The following is a 14,040-nucleotide window of genomic DNA, read 5'->3' on the forward strand; positions in this document are numbered from 1 at the left end:
AAAGGCTGCAGATGTACTTTACAAACATTATTTCATGAATCCTTAAACCAAACCTGGGAAATAGGAGATACATTTAACATTTACCAAAACTCTTCAATAGCTTCCTGTCACCCTGGGGATAATTTCTTCCCCTGACTGCCTCTGCTGCATCTCTTCTTGCCCTTTCTTAATCACTAACCTCTAGCTACACAGAACTATTGCAGGTTTTTACCTCCTGTACACTGTCTGGCCTTCAGCTTCCTCTATATACTATTTATTTTTCCAGAAAATTTCCTTCCAGTTTCTCCTTCCCTAACTCCAAGTCCTCCCTTACTCTGAGGAACTCAAATGTCCCTCCTGGATACAGTTTATTGATGCCCACACCAGCTTGTGCCCCTCACTCTTCTTTTATAGAGAAAATAAGAGTCCGCAGGGCAAACATTTTCAAAATACTCACAACTTTACTGGTTATTTTAGATGTAAATAGGAAATATTTGAGGATAGGGATGTTCTTTTTGGGATAATTCATGTCTTTCTATTTATGTATTTAATTGATGTCCTGTCAAAAGTTGCTGCCAAAATGACATTTTAGAGGAAGAGCTTGTCACACATCTTTACTTGTCAAGTAAGTTAGTTTTGTCTGACAACTTAGTCATCCAGCAAAAAAGTAAATCACACCTCTGTCCTTGACTTCCTCTGGAGAGTTTAATATTAATTATTTTTATTAATTATTAATTAACATCACCAATATTAGTAGTTTAACTTTAATTCAAATTCCACTATTAGAAATGAGAGAAGCTTGTATGGCTTTTCTGATTATTTTAGAACATACTTTTAATGTTAGTTAAAATAAGTCATTCATAGGTAGCGGCTGAGAAGTCTGGCTATTTAAAACTGCTTTGTGATGGTATCATTTTATTCATGTTAGGTATTTGCAATTCTTAGTAATATTTAGAGCAGCGGAAGAGCTAAGAGAGCAGATGCTGAAGGCCATACCACTTCTGATGTAGAAATAAATGTCTCTGAAGCTCAAGTGTCTCATCTATACAGTGAAAACAATAATGCCTACTTCATAGGATTAGTGAGAGGGGGGTTAAATGAAGTAATACACATGCGGTGTTTAGTATCTTATACGGCTCAAGGTTTAACTCTCTTCATGGATCCATAAGTGTTAGCTATTCGATTATTATAATATGTATGCTAACAAGTAGCGTTTACTTTCTGATGATGGAGTTTAGTTATTTCCTTGGTTAAATCAACCTACCGTGGGTTCCACAAAAGCCACAGCAGTTGTAGGACAGTGAACGTAATCATTTTCCCTCTGCGCTGCTAGGAGATGACGTACACTCTCTCAGGTCACGTTACGTCTCATAATCTTCTTGATGGTAGGAGCAGCGCCTCCTCCTTTTTGAATCTCCTGCAGCTTGCAGCTCTATGTGGTAGGCAACTTGTCTTCGTGCTTTGCCCCACTGCTGTTCTCTTCTCACCATTCGGGGCGCACTCTCTGCTCCCTCCCAGGCCAGGAATGGATTGGTCTTATATCCCAGACCTGTCTATCTGTCTTTTCTATATTTGCTCAACCCATGTTTTGAAGGGCGTGCGGATGACAAACATCCCTTTTCAAAGGGAAAAGATGAGACTATAGGTGCCATATATTAATCTAAATTTCCTTTTTAAACATTTTATGGTGTGGATGAAAAGTGTGAGGAGGGATTGGCCACAAGTTTCCTCACCAATTGTTAACAAAGCCCTCGAATATTAAACAGCCAGCTTCTATGTCAAGGGATGAGCTAAGTCCTTGAGATCGTTATCCTATTGACAGATTATTGGCTAGAAAATGTATCAGCCTAATACTGAAGGTAAATCTTCCAAATGGAATTATTTGGTTTTAATTGTTCAAACCCATGGTGGACAAATTTTTAAAGAACTCCATGTATACAGGCACACATAGGCTTTATTATCTTCTACTCTTTCTTCAAGAACATATATGAGCAAACAAAATTTTATATGTGTGTGTGTGTGTGTGTGTGTGTGTATTTTAGCGCTGGGAATTTAAACCAAACCCAGAGCCATATGTATGTGATGCATGTGTTCTACTACTGAGCTACACCCAGGATCCTTTTTGTTTTGTTTTGTCTTGTTTTCCTGCCAATTGCCTACCAAAAATGGCTTTTGGTCTTGAGTGAACAACTATTTTGAAGCTCGTGGTCCCCTGTCTGAAGCCACTGCACTCTTTCCGCCGTCTTTCTCATAGCATCACAGGGGAAACTGCTTCAGGAGTAACAGATTCCGATCCTCCTTGCCATTTGCTCTTTTGTGGAAAGAATATAAAAGGAAGCAAAGTTAGCCAGCTCTTCACTCCACAGCAGTGTGACCACTACAGTCCTGACTTTGACCTCTGGACAGTCTGTTGAAAAACTTGTACTTTGCTGGATAAGATGTAAGCACACTGAGAACTTTTATTTATCCGTAGGAAAAACTGGAAATCCTGTCAATAGTCTGTAATATTTCAAGAACAAAATAATTCTATATCTCCCAAATTATATTCTGTTAGGACTGTTAAATTATATCCCACTAAAATACATGGCTTATATACTATTATCTATTGCGCTGGTCAAGCTATGGGTATTATGATCTATTGATGATAGCTGCTTTCTGTGCTAAACTCCAAGTTTGTTTATTAATTCTGGAAACCGTTATAATTAAGTTCATAGGAAGAGAGAGATTCTTGACTCACTGTACCTGGATGTTTCTGAAAACAGCTCAGTGTTAGTAACTGGCGGCCCCAACTAGAATCTATGCAAATATGATTTCACAGATTGCAGGAATGATGAGAAACTCTCTGGAGGGTTCTACCCCTCCTCTTTCACTTATTCTTATTCAACTGACTTCCTTTTTAAGTTGCGTCATTGTGAGAATATTTTTACTACACAAGGGGCTATTGGTTAAGATGAGGATTAGAAAATTTTCCTGCTTTGCAGGACTGAAATAGTTATTGGAAATAATCTCAGGGCAGGATTTTAAAAAGTGCTTGGCATACACACAAGTTGTCAAAACCAGTTAGTATTATTCTCATCAATAATAATCGTGCTTGAGTCCCTGATCAGTGCCAGAAACATTTGGTAATCTTGTCTAAAACGGTTACAGCTGTCTACTTTCTTTCAAAGTTTTGGTACAATATGCAGAAACTCCTGTCTTTACCGTTTTCTCATGTAGCCCCTCCATACAAGGAAATGATTTGATTTAAATATCTAACAAGGATCTATCAAGGAGACCTAAAGTCAGAGTTGCTATCATTATGGGAGCAGATAGATCCTGGTTACATGGACTGTCTTTATTCTAAAAATATCATGTTTTTATATCACTAAGAATACACATAGAAATTTAGAGGATTACTAGGACCAAAGAAAAGGTTGTGAGAAAGTGAATTTTTAGTAAAATTGGAACATGAAAATTTAAAAACATAACATTAGAAAATATTAGAAAATTGTGTAGAATGTTTGTGTTAGGAGACTTCCAGGAAGTAGAGAGAACCGTTTCCTGAGCACTGGTGTGTGGAGGAGGAGCCAAGTTTCTTCTCATAACCTTGGCCCGCATCTCAGATTTGCCTCTCTTCCTTCCATTCTGTGGGGCCCAGGAACTGGGGCCTTTGCTTTATTCCTGCAGCGTTAGCTCAAGCACTGGCCCTTCCTGTGACCTTCACCAGTCGTCTGGCTGTAATCATCCCTTCTTATTTGTTGTGCGGTACTTGGGATCAAACCCAGGGGTGGCTTTTCATTATTTATTCTTAGTCTGAGTCTCACTAAAGTGCTGCGCACGGCCTTGAACTTGGAATTCTCCTTCCTCAGCCTCCAAAGTAGCAGGGCTTACAGGCCTGTGCCATTGCACCCAGCACAATCATCCTCCTTTATGCTCTCACAAATGTCTTTCAGCACCCGCTATGTTACTGAGGTTTCTTTGATTTGAATACAACTTGTCCCTTCCAAAACTTATGTCAAGATTCGGCTCCCAGAATGAGATATTAAGAGGTGGAACTAGGTGGGACATTTAAGAGGAGATTAGGAATGAGCCCCCACTTGTGTAAGGAATGGGTTAATAGTTATCTCCAGAGTGATCTCTGGAAAAGCCGTTTGTCCAGGCCCCTCACATATCCCAGCTCTTGTCGTAGGATGCCTTCCTTGTAGTGCTCTCTGACAAAATAAATAATTTTATTCTTTGTTATAAAATGCTAGTGTTAGTTAGAATAATTTTAAAGGCAAAACTATGCCTTGCCTTATTATCCAGAAATAACCACATCAATATATGAATTGTGCTTTCCATGTAAGAGCCCTTTTTTAATGTGGTTGTGATTCATTTATTCACCTAAAATATCGATAAATGCTTACTATATCAGCACTGTGCTTATAATGTGTCTATTATAATTATTCAGAGAATATAATTTTGTGTTCAAAAATTATTTTACTTAATATAATAAAAAACAGGGAAGGGAAAGTAAAAATGACCAAAATGCAATATGTAAATTTAATAATAACCCAAGGTGAATGTATTTATTATGTATCACAAACATATACTAATAAAAAATAACAAACTTTTGCCAATTTGTTCCAAATTCTTTGTAACTTTAATCAGACTACTTTGAGATTCAGCACCTTCTCCCTGACCATTTCTGTCCATTTTAATATCAAGGCTGTAATAGCATTTTGCACATTTAGGAACGATTTGGATGTTCAGGAAGCTTTGGTTAGGAAGGATTCCCAGCTATAGATTTTCCAGGAAGGAAAGCTTTTTAGGACTTTTGACACATTGACTTAGTTGCTTTCTAAGATGAGGTACAAATTAGCTGGATTGAGAGTCGCTCAATACAAAGAAATATAGAAAAATATTGCCAGAACATAGAACATGTTTTAAGAAAAATATAGTGAAAAAAGTAGACCTGAGTATTAAGTCTCGAGTGGCAAACAGTGGGGATCAAGACTGGGGAGTACAACCCGACTTAATCTCTGAAGTACTTGATGTGTGTTTGGAGTCGCCATTTTGTCTGGAGATTCTGGCCACGCCCGGGTAGAGAAGGACTGGTCTGGCTCCGGAGCCTGGTTTCCAATCCAGTGTCTCCTAAAGGCCCAGAACCTCTATTATCTAAGCAGCGTGTCTCTTTGATATGCCTAGAAGCACCTAAAACCAGGACAAAGAGAGGACAAATATAGCAAATTGTACACACATAGAGTTTCATGTAACAAGTCAATGAAGCTTTCTTTAAAGGCTTAGGTTTCCCTTCATGTTAAATATACCTTTTTATTTATAGATAGAAGAAACTCCAGGCTGGAGCAGGCAGTGTAATACAATCTTGGATTGTCTAGTCTTGAAGGAAATTAGCCAGGGAATTAATGCGTGCTTAGCCATGACATGCCAGGAATCCTTTAAGCAGACCATTGGGAATTAATACTTTCCTAAAGTAATTGTGACCAAAACAGAAACAGATTTCTAAAGGAGAAAACGCAGACATTGTATGCATGTTTCAGCTCCCTCACATTCCTTCTCTCTCTTTTCTGTGTGATATATGATATGCAGAGTTAGGAAGTTGAGGAGACATCTGTGACATTTCAAGATTTTCAGTAGCAACTGAGTACAAGGCTCAGGAATTTGGTTTTGAGAAGTTAGAATATTTACCTGTTTAATGGTTCCAGCTCTTTCCCAAAGCATGCTCATGAACTTTGAGTATTTAGCTGATTTTTTTAATTTCCTCTTTTTAAGAATTTAATTTTATCAGTACGTGTTTGCAGTACATAAAGTTTACATTTGCCTTAGGGAGTAGTTATGTAGCACATCTCGACTCTTTTTAAATCCCCTACTCTGGAGATTTAGCTCAGTGGTTCCAAAACTTGCCTTGAAGTATGAGGTCCCGAGTTCAATCCCCAGTAACCCCCCAAAAAAGAAAAAAAAAGTCCCCTACTCTTCTCCACCCACCTCCCTCCCTCCCTCCATCTCTTTTCCCAATTTTTATTATTACTGTTATTATTTTTAGTTCATGTTTATGACATATAATATTTACATTCATTATGGGTTTTTGGTCCATGCGTATGACATTTCACTTTCCCTTCTCCTCCCCTTCTTCCGTTGACCTCAGTCTCTTGAACTCCTCATTTGTAAAAGATCTACCTTCTTGTTTTAGTCTATCAATCTTTTATTTTATTCTTTATTTGTACTGCCTCACAGTAGAGATGCCTTATGGTATTTAAGATTGTGTGTCTGATTTATTCCACTTAATATTATATTTCCAGGTGTTTCTATTTTCCCACAATGTCTCAAATTTATCCTTTATAGCTGAGTAGTACCCTATTATGTATAGATACTACATTGTTATCCATTCATCTGTTGATGGGTATATAGGTTATTTCCAGAATTTAGCTATTATGAATTATGCTGTTAAAAACATTGTCATGTGTCGCTGTAATATGATTATTTAGCTATTTTGGGGATGATACCTAGAAAGTAAATAGCTGGGTCAGATAGAATTCTAATTTTAGTTCTCTGAGAAATCTCCATACTGATTTCCATAGTGATTGTACTAGTTTACATCCTCACCAACAATGTAAGGATGGTTCCTTTTTTCACTGCAGCCACTCTGGCATTTGTTACTATGATTTATTTATGATTGCCATTCTTTCTGGTATAAGAGGAAATCTTTGTGTTGTTTTACTTGCATTTCTCTAATGACCAGAGATGTTGAATATTTTTTCATATGTGTGTTGGCCATTTGTACTTCTTCTGGAAAGTCTACTTTTTTCTTTTCTTTCTTTTTTTCTTTTTTTAGTTACCCATTTCTTGGTTGGGTCTTTTATTTTGGTTAGTCTATAATTTTTTATAACTCTTTATAAAGAATTTAAAAATAATTCTTTGTATATTCTAGATTTTAGGCCTCTATCTGAAAAATAGGCAGCAAACATTTTTTTCTGTTCTATAGATTATCTTTTTACTGATGGTTTCATTTGCTGTGCATAAGCTTTTTAATTTGATATAATATCATTTGTTGATTCTTGCTGTTATTTCTTGTGCAATTGTAGTCCTGTTCAGAAAGTCTTTACTTACAATTAGAACTTCAAGTATTTTTTACTTATTTTATCTTCAGTAAGGTCATTGTTTCTGCTTTAATGTTTAGCTCTTGGATTCAGAGAGGTATGTGTCCAGCTTTAGTCTTCTGTATATACACAGCCAATTTTCCCAACACCATTTGTTGAATAGGCTATTTTCCCTCCAACAGGTTTTTGGTCCCTTTGTCAAAAATTACATAGCTGTATATGTCTGGGGATGTTTATGTTTTTTCTATTCTATTTCATTTTTCCACATCTATTTTTTATGCCAATACGATGCGGTTTTTATTACTCTTGCTTTGTAATAAATCTAGCTAGAAGTAAGGTTGTGATGCCACCTGCTTTGCTGTTGTTACCCAGGATGGCTTTTGCTATGCTGGTTCTCTTCTGGTTCTGTGAGAATTTCATGATTGTTTTCTCTAAGTATGTGAGAAATGAATTTTTACTGGGATTGCACTGAACCTACATATCAGTTTTATACCAATGGCAGTTTTGACAATATTGGTTCTGCCTATCCAAAGAAAGGGACATCTTCCTTTTTTTTTTTTTTTTTTGGTACTGAGGATCAAACTTGGGACCTTGTGCTTGGGAGGCAGGTGGTAGAACCACTGAGCTAAATCTTCTTTCAATTTTTTGGTGCTGTTTTTATTTCCTTTTCCACAGTTCTGTAGTTTTCGTTGCAGAGATCTTTGATTTCCTTGATTAGGTTAATTCTTAGGTATTTAATTTTTCTTGATACTCTTGAGTATGTTATTGTTTCCATAATTTCTCAGTGAGTTCAATATATATAAATTCTATTAATATTTTTGTGTTGATTTTGAATCCTACTTCTTTGCTGAACTTGGTTATTTATTTTAAGAACTTCGATAGAATTCTTTGTGTCTTCTATGTAGAATATTATGCCAACTGTGAATAATGATACTTTGACTACTTTCTTTTCTGTATATATTCCTTCTTTTTCTTTATCTTGCCCTACTTCCCTGGCTAATGTTTTGAGTACAATATCAAAAAGGAATGGTTATAGTAGATACCCTTGTCTTGTTCAGAAACTACCCAACTATGGTGAAAAAGAGAAATTCTCCAACACAATATAATTAAAATCCCAGATTTCCAACAAAAACCCCAGAATTTTAAAAGTAATCAGAGAAAAACAAAAAATTCCATAAAGATAGCCTCACGAGAATCACAGCAGACTTCTCATTACTAACGTCAAAGGCCAGAATTGCTTGAAGTCTTTCTAGCCCTAAGAGCAAGCAATTTCCAACTCAGATTAACATATTCAGTGAAACTGTCCTTCAGAGTAGATGGAGAAATAAGGGCATTCCATGGAAAAGAGCAATTCATGAGGTTTATGAATACCAAACCAGCACTTCAGTATTACTCAAGAATATCCTAGATGGATACAATGAAAGCAAAAGCCTAAAAATCTAGATGGAATGCATTCATTCGGCAAGGCAAATAAAAAACAAAAAATTACGAAAAGAAAAACAAAAGAGTCATCAACAGAAAACAGCATACTGTCAGGAATTAACACTTGGTAATGTGCTCTGAATATTAATGGCCTCAACTAATCAATTAAAAGAGAGAGATTGGCAGACTGGAATAAAAAACAGAATCCATCCAGGTAAACTGGCACACATCTGTAATCCTAGCACTCAGGAGGCTGAGGCAGGAGGATTACTGTGAGTTTGAAGCTAGCCTGGTGTACATAGTGAATTCAAGACCAGCCGGAACTATGTACTGAGACCTAGGCTCAAAAAACTAAAACAAAACAAAGCAAACAACAACAACAACAACAACAGAAAACCCAGAATCCAACAGTCTGTTGTGTTCAAGAAACTCACCTGATCCATAAAGATATTCACAGACTAAAAGTCAAAAAACAATATTTCATTCACAAGGATTTAAAAAACAAGTATGCTTATTGCCCACTATAGAAGATGCATATTCCTCAAATTCAGGGCTTCTGTCCTATAGCTCAATCTATTGCATGTGAAGGAGACACTGGTCTTTTTCATGTCTCTCTGTGGGATTTGAAACTTGGAGATAGCAATATAGCTGGAATTTAGTAGGTGGAGGTTGGCCAAGAAGGGATTAAGGGATTCTACGTAACTGCTGGTTCATAGGGGAACACCAGGAGCCACAGGATATTTGAGGGTTCCACACAGAAGGAAGCGCTGCTTGGGGTTTTGGTGTGGAGTCTGGAAGCCCATGCAGAAGTCCAGTGGATATCTACGTCATGACTGGACAGTGGCTGGCAGATGAGAAGAAGGTAGGTGAACCCAAGAGAAGCCCCTCAGCGTGACACGGGGCAGATGAGGGGATCAGAGGACGATGCAAGTCCTAGTACAGTCCAGGAGGGAATGCAGAATATCACAGTTTCCCCTTATCCAAGGGGGGTGGTGTCATCCAAGACCTCTAATGGATGCCTGAAACTATGCATAAGACCAAATCCTATATTTCCTGTGTTTTCCCCCTGGATATACACAGATTCAATATCTTTTACATATTAACCAAGCACCTGTGTAATTTGGCTGTATCTTTTGCACTTTGAAACAAAATAACAAGTTGTTCATGGTGGTGCATGCCTGTAATCTCAGTACTGTGAGAAGCTGAAGCAGGAGGATTAAAAATTTGAGTCCATACTGTTCAAGTCAGCGATTTAGTGACATTCTTCCTCAAAAATGGGCTGAAGATATAACTGAGGCCCTAGGTTCGTTCTATCCTCAATATAGAACAAATAAGCTAAGAAAGAAAAGAAATGAGGCAAGGAAATAAGCACAAATTTATTTTTCCTTCTTTATAATTTCGCAGATAGAAGATTGATTCATATCATAGGTCTTAGCAACTTCAGTGTGTGTTTCTTCCTTGTTGATAACTTTCAGCTTTTCACTTAAAGAAGGACTTAAGGAGAGGTTTGTCCTGGTATAGCTGAATCACCAGCATCGTTGCTCTTGCTTTTGGAGAACAGTATTGCTTGACTTTCCTGTTGCTGGGACAAATTGCCTGAGACCTGCCACTTAAAAGAGAAAAGATTTATTAATTTATTTTTCCTCATTGAGTTTATTGGTACATTTTAGGTATACAGTACAGTTACATTCATCACTGGGATCTTGTACCTTTACATGACAGGTCTTGGTTCTAATTTTTTTCCCCTTATCCCTGCCCTCCCTCTTATTTTGGCATGGGGTTTCAGAGGTTTCCCTCCGTGGTTGGCTGGTTCCAATGTAGAAACTTGCTGCAAGGGTGTGGCAGAACTGAGATGCTTAGTTCATGGCAACCAGGAAGCAGAGCACAGGGGCACAGGACCAGTGAGTGATGTACCTTCCAAAGGCACACCCCTAGTGGCCACCTCCTCCTCTAACCGGGCCCCATCTCTGGACAGTACACACAGATATGAATATCAGTGGATTGTCCCACTGAAAATTATATATAGCATTCCTGTGATTCAACCACCTCTCCAGGAGGGTCTTAATTCACTCAACTTTATGGTAAGTAACAAAGCAACGTTATGTCTCATGAAGGTAGGCTTTTATCTAGGGTTCATAATAAGAAACCTATATCAATGAAAGAATTAGTGAAATCAATTCACAAGGAGAAATAAAATCACTTTATTAGAAAGAGAATAGAAATGGGGAAGGCAAATCACTTTATTGGGAAAAGAAGAGAAAATAAGTAGATAACTACCTGGTCAGAGTAAGGTAGGCAGCCCAGAGCTGGCACTCAGGGGTCTTTCACTACATGGAGAGAAAGGGACTATCCACCTTGAGAGTTATGATAACTTGGTTGGCTCTTCTGGGCTCCGAGACCTCTGATTTGGCCATTGTCTACATGCATATTCTTGGATAAGCCCTTATTTGGTCTCTTTGTTCTGTCTATGTGCTTATCTTGTGAGATAAGCAGAGTTACATTCAAGGCTGCATTTGTAAAAAGGCTACATATGCCTTTTAGTATATTATTATGGTGAGAGAATAATAAAATATATGTGCACACACGTGTGTGTGATTGTCTAGGTGTTAGTGCATATTTTATATGCCAAATGAGTTTTTATAACATAGCCTCCTCTCTGCTTTATTTCCTGTGCTTAACTTTAGGTGGAGGGAATTGAGCCTGGGCATGAAGTGAGCCAGGACAAGTGGGCCTATCACCTCTGGACATTTGTTTTTCTTAACTACTCTCTGTCCAGGGCTGAACTCTTTACTTGCCAGAAACCTCATTGAGGCCCTGGAACTTTCCTTACCTGTCCCTTAACTTTTCCTACAAGATCCATTGTTAAGTTAAATGAGGGTTATTTGAATGCAAACACTGTGATACTCAATCTGATAACCAAGACAGTGTGGGAGGGTTGTATATGCAGTGTGGATACACTGGGCAGAGAGATAATCTACTTCCCAGATGAGATGGCAAGGATTAGTATGAGATTTCATCAAACTCCTCAGAAAAGTGCACAATTTAAAACTTATGGATTATTATTCGCATTACATTTTCCATTTAATATTTTCTGACCATGTTTGGTTATGAGTAAGCGAAACTGGAAAACAAAACCAGGGCTAAGGGGGAGCCTCATGGACTAGGAGGTCAGAGCATGACATCAGCAGAATGGTGCACAAGACCACATGGACCAGCTACACTGCAGCAGGCCCACTGTGCCCTAACAGTGGCTCAGTCTCCTAGAAACTCAGACCCCTCACAGGGAAGACAGAGAGGGAGGAAAGAGAAGAGAATCTCCATCTTTAATATCCAACTGCCTGAGTTTAAATCTTGCAACCCACTGAATAAATCTGAACTCATGCCTGAGCAGCATTATACCACCCTCAGGCTCGTTGATGGCATCCGCCAGCCCCTCTGTGGTCTTGGTGTCCAGGTGGTTGGCAGGCTTGTCCAGGAAGATCACATGGGGCTTTTGCCAGGCCAGCCACACCAGACACATGCAGTGCTTCTGCCCATTAAACAGGCTCTGGATTGGGCTTGTGTGCTGTTTCCCACTGAGGTCGTATCACCCAGTGATCTTCCTCATTTCCTCCTCCTTGATCTCTGGGTATTATTACATCACTCCAAAGGTCAGATATCTAAATCCAGCTCCTGTAATGCTGAAGTTAATGCCCTAGCTTGACATGATCTGCTGTCCAGTCACTGTCCAGGAAGTAGTTTCAAATAAGTGGATTTTCCTGTTCCACTGGGCCCCATGAAAGCCACTTGTGTATCAAGCTAATACCAAATTCTAGTTTATTGTAAACACAACACCTCTCTTTCATGTACTTGAAGCTCACATTCTGCACCTCATGAAAATAGGTGGAAGGATCCTGTCACAATGTGAGAAATAAAATGACAGACTCTTGTTTCTCGAGCTGTGACTTCTGATGCCATCATTTTCTGTGGTGTCCTCTCCTTGCTCTGGGCCTGCCAGGCCAGCTTGGCACTGCCATGAATGAAGCTTTCGATGTAGTTCTTCTTGTGTGCAGTCCGATCTTGCACGCAGAGAAACCTCTTCATTTTCTTCTCCTCCACTGCCAGCTGTGTCTTTACATACCGATAGTAATTACCCACCTATTACTTCAGTTTCTTGTGCATGTGGATGATTTGGGTATAGATACCATTCAGGAAATCCTAGGACTGGAACATGAGGATCAGAATGTGCTTAAAAACATCTTTAGTTCCTCTTCCAACCACACACAAGCATCTAAGTCTGAGTGGTTGATGGGCTTATTGGGGAGCACCATGAACGGCTGAAGAAAGAGGGCCCTGGTAATGATAACCCTCGTCCTCCAGTCTCCACTCAAGTCTTCCAGCTTCTTGTGCTGCATGGTAGGTGTGAAACTGTCTGTGCAAGCTCCTCGAGGCCCTCCTTTGGGCCGCACTGTCATCCAGCTTCTCTAGGCACTTAGAGTTCTGCGCGCTGTTTGTACTCCATGTCCTCATGAGCCAGCCAGCTTCCTTCTCCAGCAGAGCCTGCTCTGGGATCACTTTCATCACACAATGCAAGGTGCCTTCGAACTATGGGACATCTCATGAGTTAGACAGTAGATGTCAGTGTACTCAGGGATGGGCACCTGGTGCTTCCAGACAACAGCTTGGATTTTCCAATTTCATTTAAGCCAAAGAGGCCATCACACTGGCCTGAGCCTAATTCTAGTTTGGTGTCACTGAGCAGTGCTTGCCCATGGAAAGAGAGAGAGGTGTTGATAATGTGGCCATCAGTATCGTTGGCATGAGATGCCAGGACACCAGTGAGAGCATAAGCAGCTGCTTTATCCATCTCAAAGTCCTCTAGCTCCTTGGTCAGCAGATCTTCTCCTTTGGTCTCTGCCACCGGCCTCTTCATTTCTCTCCTGTGCCACCTGAGGTTGTGTGGTAGCATCTTCATGCTCTTGAAGTCCTTTTCTGGGCTGCTGTTAACCATTGACAGCTTCCTTCTTCTTGACCAGGTCACAGGACACGGTGACGAACCACAGGGGTAAGTTATTGTTCTTTCAGGGAATGGGCCTCGCCTCTCAGCCTCAAAACCAAATAATCTGTGTGGAAGAAAGTGAACATTGTAGTACGCCCTCTGAAAGCAAATATTGATAAATGTTCCTTTATTTTAAATAGCTTCTCCTTCACACAATTAAACTGTGTTAATTTTTTACATAAACACAGTCTGTTAGGAGACAAGCTAGAGATTATCTAGTCTAGCAGTTCAAACCTGTTCATTTCAGTGAGACCTAAGGTTTCCATGGAGGTGCCCCAAAGGTCTTATTGTTGCTGGAGGAAGGTGCAGAAGAGCCAGAAGAGAAGAACCTGGAAAAGAAGCACTTAAAAATGTCTGGGTCTCAGCTCCAGGCCTGTCAGACTAATATGATTCAACCAGAGTGGCTCCCTGCCTTTTTCCATTTTGTATAATGGGTTTTGATGAACAATTTCACTAAAAGTAAGGGTTTACACAAACATACACACACAAACATATATATCTATATATACATACACATATATATTA

General features: G+C 39.1%; 1 pseudogene; it reads right to left on the minus strand.

Moving 5' to 3' along the window:
* Nucleotides 1-11,754: 11,754 nt before the first annotated feature.
* The window catches only part of LOC104860954, a 3,547-nt pseudogene continuing 1,261 nt past the window's right edge, over nucleotides 11,755-14,040 (minus strand).

This window comes from Fukomys damarensis, unplaced genomic scaffold (genome assembly GCF_012274545.1).
Source record: "Fukomys damarensis isolate Sample0158 unplaced genomic scaffold, DMR_v1.0_HiC HiC_scaffold_18, whole genome shotgun sequence".
NCBI classification, from domain to species: domain Eukaryota; kingdom Metazoa; phylum Chordata; class Mammalia; order Rodentia; family Bathyergidae; genus Fukomys; species Fukomys damarensis.